We start from the raw sequence: 7,186 nt of genomic DNA on the forward strand, positions 1-7,186 counted from the left end.
CTATTTTTAAGCAATCTTGATTGAAACGAATTTAGAATACCGTGCTCTAAAAGCGATAGGTACATTTTTAACTATGTCAGATGGTTTAGGCCACACAATTAACTCCCTCATTTTTTCTGCTAGAACAATTACTGTTTTCGAAAATATTCTACTTGCTCTGTGTATAGCCAAATTGTATAGCTAATATGTCAAATGATTCATTTAACTTCATTTTCTTCAAGGCTATTGAAATGTCTATAGTGGGAACTGAGATATGATCACCTGATAGTTTCATCAAACGGTAACTGTCTTTAGGCAGTCCTAACATCATTTAAGGCTTTTTTTCCACAGCGGTCAATGTTGCACTACGCATTACATTTTGAAATTGTCTGTCCTTGTTATCTTGAGACCAACTCGCTTCGGAAGAAGTAGTTTCTTGTTCATACTTACTAGAGATTGATGAAGATTGCGATGTAATAGATAAATCGTCTGTTGATTTTGTATCTGGGAATAACTTCCTTTTCATACCGGCAATCTGGGCGGTTTTAATAGGTGAAGTTGATGTGTTTTTAACTGGTACTAGAAACGGTGATAATGCTAAATTTTTTGTCGTAGGACCTACAGTGACACCTTTGCTTCTCTATTTTATTTTCGTTGGCTTCATTGTGTTAACTTGAACGGCTTTGTCACAAGCAAGGCTTTTATTTTCGTTGAGAAAACGTCGTGTTAAGATGAACTAGGACCAGCTCCACAATAATTCATTTCTCTGGTGATTGTTTTATCTGCTGTATCCACAGGGCCTACACATAAATTAGTTTCTTCCATAACTTCTCTGGTAGCAGCTCCTGATAGAGTCTCTTGAAGCAACCTAAGTCTTTGTCTTTTGAGAGCAGCCTCTCTCACAGGTTTTGGCCAATTTACTTTCTGACACTGAAATTTGTGGGGCACAATACCTTTACGTAGACGTAATGTAACAGGTACCCCTTGTTGTTTATTCATTATTTGCTACTGAATGAAGTTCTCTTTATCCTTTTCTACCTGAAAATGAAGAATAACAGCAGCCAGAAAGATTTTATATTCTGGAAGTAAATATGTTCACTAGTGTTTTAGACTATGATACTGAATATAAATATACCTATGTAAATATAAAAATACTTACATCAAAGTGATCTTCACAACAGTATATGCAGCTCGTTGCAGATAGTTTCGGGTTTTTAAATTCGTCCCTTTTTATAGCTTTACACCACTTTAATCGAATGTTCGCATTCCTCGGCACAAGAAAAAAATACTTTTTGAGGAGCAGTTTTCGTTGTATTGTTGCACTTTGGAACTATGCAATACTTATATACTGATTTTCCACTACTTTACATCTTTAATTTATTGAAATTATCAAGTAATACAATATAGAATCAACTATGTTTACTTCTCTGTGCTTTGGATCGCTTTGTTGACATGTACTTTGACGTCACATATTTCCGCCAAATGGTCGACCGTCTGAATTGTCAATATTTGGTATACAATTTTATAAATTTTTTCTGACTAATTATTCATGTTTTTGGCATCTATCTCATGTTTCCAGTATTTGTATGCATTATATAATCGATTAGAACAATTAGAAAAAAATATACATGTGACCTATTATTATATGGAGAATTGCTGTTTTCAATAATATCACTCTGCAACAGTTTCTTTATTTGATCTTGTACTTCATCTTTTTGAAATTCGGGAATTATGTAAGGTTTAACAAAAACAGGGTTTCTTGAAGTTAAAAGGATTGAGTGGCGTATAGCGTCAGTATGTGTTAAGGTATCACCTTTCAAAAAGAAAATATCATTGAATTCTCTAATAATATTGATTATGCTGTCCCGTTTTTCTGAATTCAAATGTTCGGTTCTTATTTGCTCTTCAAATAACAACAATCTTTCTCGGTCTGTGGAAGTAACAAAGTTTAAAACATGATAGTTCTCCAGAATATCTGATTCGATTTTTTCAAAATCTGAAGGTTGTAGCAAAACTGTTTCTTCAGTAGCATTCAAAATAGCAATATTGCATTCATTTTGTCTATTATACAATTTCCCGTGAAACACCTGGTTTTGTCGTGAAACAAAACTAGTTTGGAATTTCACGAGCTTCAGTACAAGGACCGCCCACTCAGAATGAACATTGAGAAAACGTGGAAAACATCCGTTATCCCAAGATATTTCAGCTTAGTTTTGTCGTTTTTTTTAAATGTACATTAATACGAGTAAAAAGAGGTCTACAGGTTCTACCAATGTAAGATGCCGAACAATCAGAACAGTCAAGCTTGTAGACTCCACTTCTGTGTAATTTGTTGATTTTTGTCTTTGGAATTTACTAAAAAGTTACTTAAGTTGTTTTGAGATTTAAAAGAAAATGTTTGTGCCAGGTATGGTATTTTCTATAAATTTGGAAATAACAGTACACATATTTTGATCAAAATAAGGTAAGGAAAAATATCTCACAGAAGATGAATTAACTAAGGTGGTAGAGTTGAAGGCCAATCTTCTATCTGATCTGAGTTTAAATTTACTAATTAATTTGTGAATAATGGATGGTTGATAACCATTGTTGACAGCAATCTGTTTTAAAGTATTTAATTCTAAATTGAAATTGGAAGGAGATAAGGGAATGTTCAACAATCTGTTAACATAACAATTGAAGGAAGCCATTTTATGTTGCATAGGATGAAATGAATTGAAAGGAATGACATGATCAGTCTGGGTTGGCTTTCTGTAAATGGAAAAATCTAGTTTGTTGTTAGTTTTTGTTATAGTAAGATCTAAAAAGTTTAATTTATTGTCTTGTTCTATTTCAAGTGTAAATTTAATTTTTGGATGTAAGTTATTTAAGAAGTCAAGGATATCATGTGCTACATTAGAGTTACCATCTATGAAAACCAAGCAGTCATCAACATATCTGTACCAACTAAGAATCTTATCAATTTTATTAATTATGAAGGAATTTTCTAAATTTTCCATGGAAATGTCAGCCAGGAAAGGTGAAAGAGGGTTACCCATTGCTAGGCCTTCAGGTTGACTGTAAAATGTATTGTTGAAGACAAAAAAATCTTGGGAAATGCAAAATTTAAGTAAAGTTAATATATCTATTTTGGTAGAGTCAGAAGTTAAGTGTTGGGAAAGCAAGTTAGAAACTAAAGGTAGGGTTTCAGATTTTGGAACAGAAGTGAACAAGTTGCTAACATCAAAGGATATCATGAGGGTGTTAGAATTAGGTGTTGAAAGTTTTTGATTTTATTAATTAAATCTAAAGTGTTACTTACTGAATTGGCAGGTTTGTAGTTGGTTACATTTTTTATCACTTTTAAGACAAATGTTGACAAGATAGAGACAGGAATATTGTAAAAGCTTACCACTGGTCTGATTGGAGTACCATCTCTGTGAATCTTCGGGAGACCGTATAATCTTGGAATTTGTGGATTGCTAGGGATTAAATTGTGAGTTTTATTGAATTCAAAGAAAAGGTTTTCACAAGTTTTTATATAGCTTCGAGTTTTTTAAATAAATTTGTTGAGAGAATTTAAATTTAAAGAAATGAAATTGTTAAAGCTTAAAAAGTCTTCAACTTTGTTAACATATCCAATTTTATCAAGAATTACAAGGCAATTGCCTTTGTCTGCTTTTGTTAAAATGAGATTATAATTGAAATTTTTTTTAAGTAATTTATCTAAGGAAATATTCAAATTCCTATGACTAGACTTATTCAAGTATGAAGGAGTTTCCTTGAGAGAAAGTTGATATTTTGTAATAGTAAACTGACAGAAATTTCTAATTTTCTGTTTAATCTTATTATTTTTGGAAAGATTGTCAATCAAGACATCTGATTCAATGGAAAAGGAAGTGAGATTCCAATAGCTACCGTGAGGTATTTTTTTTATCATCCTATTGAACTTGGCGATGAGTACAAAATAGTGGAGATCGATGAATCAAAAATACTTGTTATTTCTCACAGAGGTGCCAAGACTCTGATTTGCATTATCGAATAATGCATTGAATGCGAAACGACAATCATTTCCGATTTATGGAAATCCTACGATTGTTTGAATTTGAAGGGTTCCAAACACTTGAAAGTTACTCTCAGTGTCAACTTTATTAATCCGGAAAATAATATCATCTTGGCGAGCTCCTGAAGATTGTATGACTTCTTCGGGCCGCAAGAAAAATAATGCAATAATGCTATTTTTAAAAGATACAAAAGATACAAAGAATTCAAACTCGACCCAGTGATTTAATTTTGTCGAATCGCAGAAAAAATTTACCCAGTAGTGGCCAAATTTCAACACGAAATTTCAGATGATAATGGTGTCGATAATGGGAATGAATGGTAGGATTTAAGTGACTAGGTTAGGCTGGGCCATGTTTGGTTGCGTTGGTTCATGTTCATTTAGGAAATCTAAAATGCCTTGCGATGTGAAGATACATTCAACAAATCATATTTGAGTACGACACACATTTTATAAAACTCGGTGTTAAACCTATTTCGAAACATATTTTAAAGATGCCATACACTTCAAATCTGCCCTCCTGAGAGAAATTTGAAATACCTTGCGTTGTGAGAATTATATTCAACAAATCATATTCGAGTACGACACACCTTTCATTTTATAAGACACAGTGTTATATTTCATAACAAATATTGAAGATGACATACTCTACAAATCTGGTTTTCTGAAAGAAATTTGAAATACCTTGCGATGTGAAGATACTTTCAACAAATCATCTTTTAGTTGTACGTAGTCAGTGCTACTTTCAATACCCAGGCTAGTCGGTAGAGAACGGTGCGAGTTCTTTGGACAACTTTGCTAGTTTCTGATTCTTAATGTACTAAGCAAGTGAAAATTTGAATATTGAATATCTGTATGGCTGGGCGCCAGCATTTTTAATTTTACTGATGGAAAAAACTACAAAATACCATTGGGAAAGTAGAAATGAAAACTTCCTTCTGCGATCAGGTGAGCAAGAAAATCATAAATTCATAACAACGTATACAAATATTTACAAAAATACAAAGATTCACTTTGTTAGTTGTGATAGCGTTCACCTGTTTATTGCTTCGTGTCTCCTGTCAGAGATGGAATTGTCAAAGATTGTTGTTCCCAAGTTGAATTGAGTTGATCGGTGTGGGATTAAACACTTCCTTCAGAGGCAGGATTGCTCATATGGGATGGGTCATGAAACACGATTTTTAGAATATAAGTGTTTTGCACTTAACTGAATATTAATCATTATAATAAAGTTCTTACAGGTGATGGAAATTTATGAAGATTGCACATACGTGTTCATTCAAAGATACACAGAATAACATATACAAAAATTACTCTTAATTATACAACAGTCTTGTTTTGATGCATCAATTATTTGAAAAAATGCAACCTTGAAAATCAGGACTGAATATGTTTTAGAAACAAATATACTTATACAAAAAAATTAAACGTTTGTTTGGAGGTGGTTGACAATGTTTCGTGGTGTATTTCATCAGTTTGGACGTTCATTGTCTAATATAATATAACTTGATTTGAAATCCATAAAAAACATTAAAAAGATTAACTAAAAATGCCAATTTTATTAAACAAAAAATTGAAATTACTAAGAAATAACATACAAGCAAAAGCCAAAAAAAGTGTCTAGTTCTGCATTTCCATGGTTCCATATTATGAAGGTGTCGTCTATGTATCTTAACCAGATTGGGGGCTTCTTGTGGGCTTGTGAGTTTCAAACCACTCCATATATATATATATATATATATATATATATACAGGGTGTCCCTGGACTTCCTCTTTTCCTCTCGGGAATGTATAGATGGGGTCAAAATATCACCAGTACTTCATATAACTTTTTTTCCTAAAATCTTTCGTTACCAAGTAACGGGCCCTCGAAGTTACAAAATGAAAAATGTTTTTCTTTGATAACTTTTCAAGTGAATATTCAAAATCATCCAAATTTTGGTAATTGACTAAACAAATGAATTCCTTCGATGAGCTTTCATGCAGGAGTCAGTTGTTTTGCTACAAAGTCAGGAACGGACTACCCCCGATGGTCCACACCCCAAAACTTTGAAATGACAGATATTTTTCAATATTTTTCAACAAATTGAGGTTACTTGGACAATTTTATGAATAAAAGTACTCGTGTGGAAAGTCGATCGGAGCAACGAGTCTTGATAAAAATGTAGTTTCACTCGACGAGATCAAACCCGCTCGTCCACCATTATTTGAAATGAATAATTATCAAAGCAGAAATAATAATGATAACGTTAATTCAACAACATTTATCCTGAGATGTCTACCATTATTCGAAAATATTAGTTTTTAAGGAAAATGGAAATGATAGGTAAAATGTTCATAACGAATTTTTATAATGCAAACACGTTTAACTAACGAAACTCAAGAGCCTCAAGAGCAAACAGAAATGAAAAATCCGCTACAGAAACTGCTCGATATGACCACCTTCTCTCTCTATACATTTTCTTAGTCTGCGAAGACACCCTCTCTGTACTTGAAATAGCATTCCAGGATCGTTTCGTATGGCTTCACAATGTAATGTTATTCTATTCAACAATGCATCTCTTGTGTGAATAGGTGTAGCGTAAACAAGGCTTTTTAGATGCCTCCACAGAAAGAAATCCAATGGATTTAAATCCGGAGACCGCGATGGCCATGAATATGGCCCACCTCTACCAATCCATCTATTGTGGAAAATATGGTTCAGATGGTCACGCACAATCAAACTAAAATGAGGAGGAGCGCCATCATGCATAAACCACATATCTCTTCGGGTTTGCAATGGAACATGTTCCAAAAGTCCATTCAAATCGTTCTGAATGAACTCCAAATAACGTTCTCCATTCAATCGGTCCTGTAGAACGAATGGTCCTATAAGATGGTTTCCTATGATACCAGCCCAAACATTCACGTTGAATTTCCATTGGTGTTTGGTTTGCAATATCCCATGGGGATTTTCTTCGGCCCATATATGGAGATTATGAGAGTTGATAACTCCATCTCTACTGAAACCTGCTTCATCAGTGAATGAAACTCTCTTTGCCTATCCATAAACCAATTGGCATATTCCAGTCGTGCTGGAAAATCTTGAGGTGTCATGGCATGTACCTTCTGGATGTGAAATGGGTGGAGCAGTTGTTCCCTAATTATTCTATGAATAGTGGACTT

This window comes from Leptinotarsa decemlineata, unplaced genomic scaffold (assembly GCF_025532065.1).
Source record: "Leptinotarsa decemlineata unplaced genomic scaffold, Ldec_3_MD MMD2_P_RNA_scaffold_14, whole genome shotgun sequence".
NCBI lineage: Eukaryota > Metazoa > Arthropoda > Insecta > Coleoptera > Chrysomelidae > Leptinotarsa > Leptinotarsa decemlineata.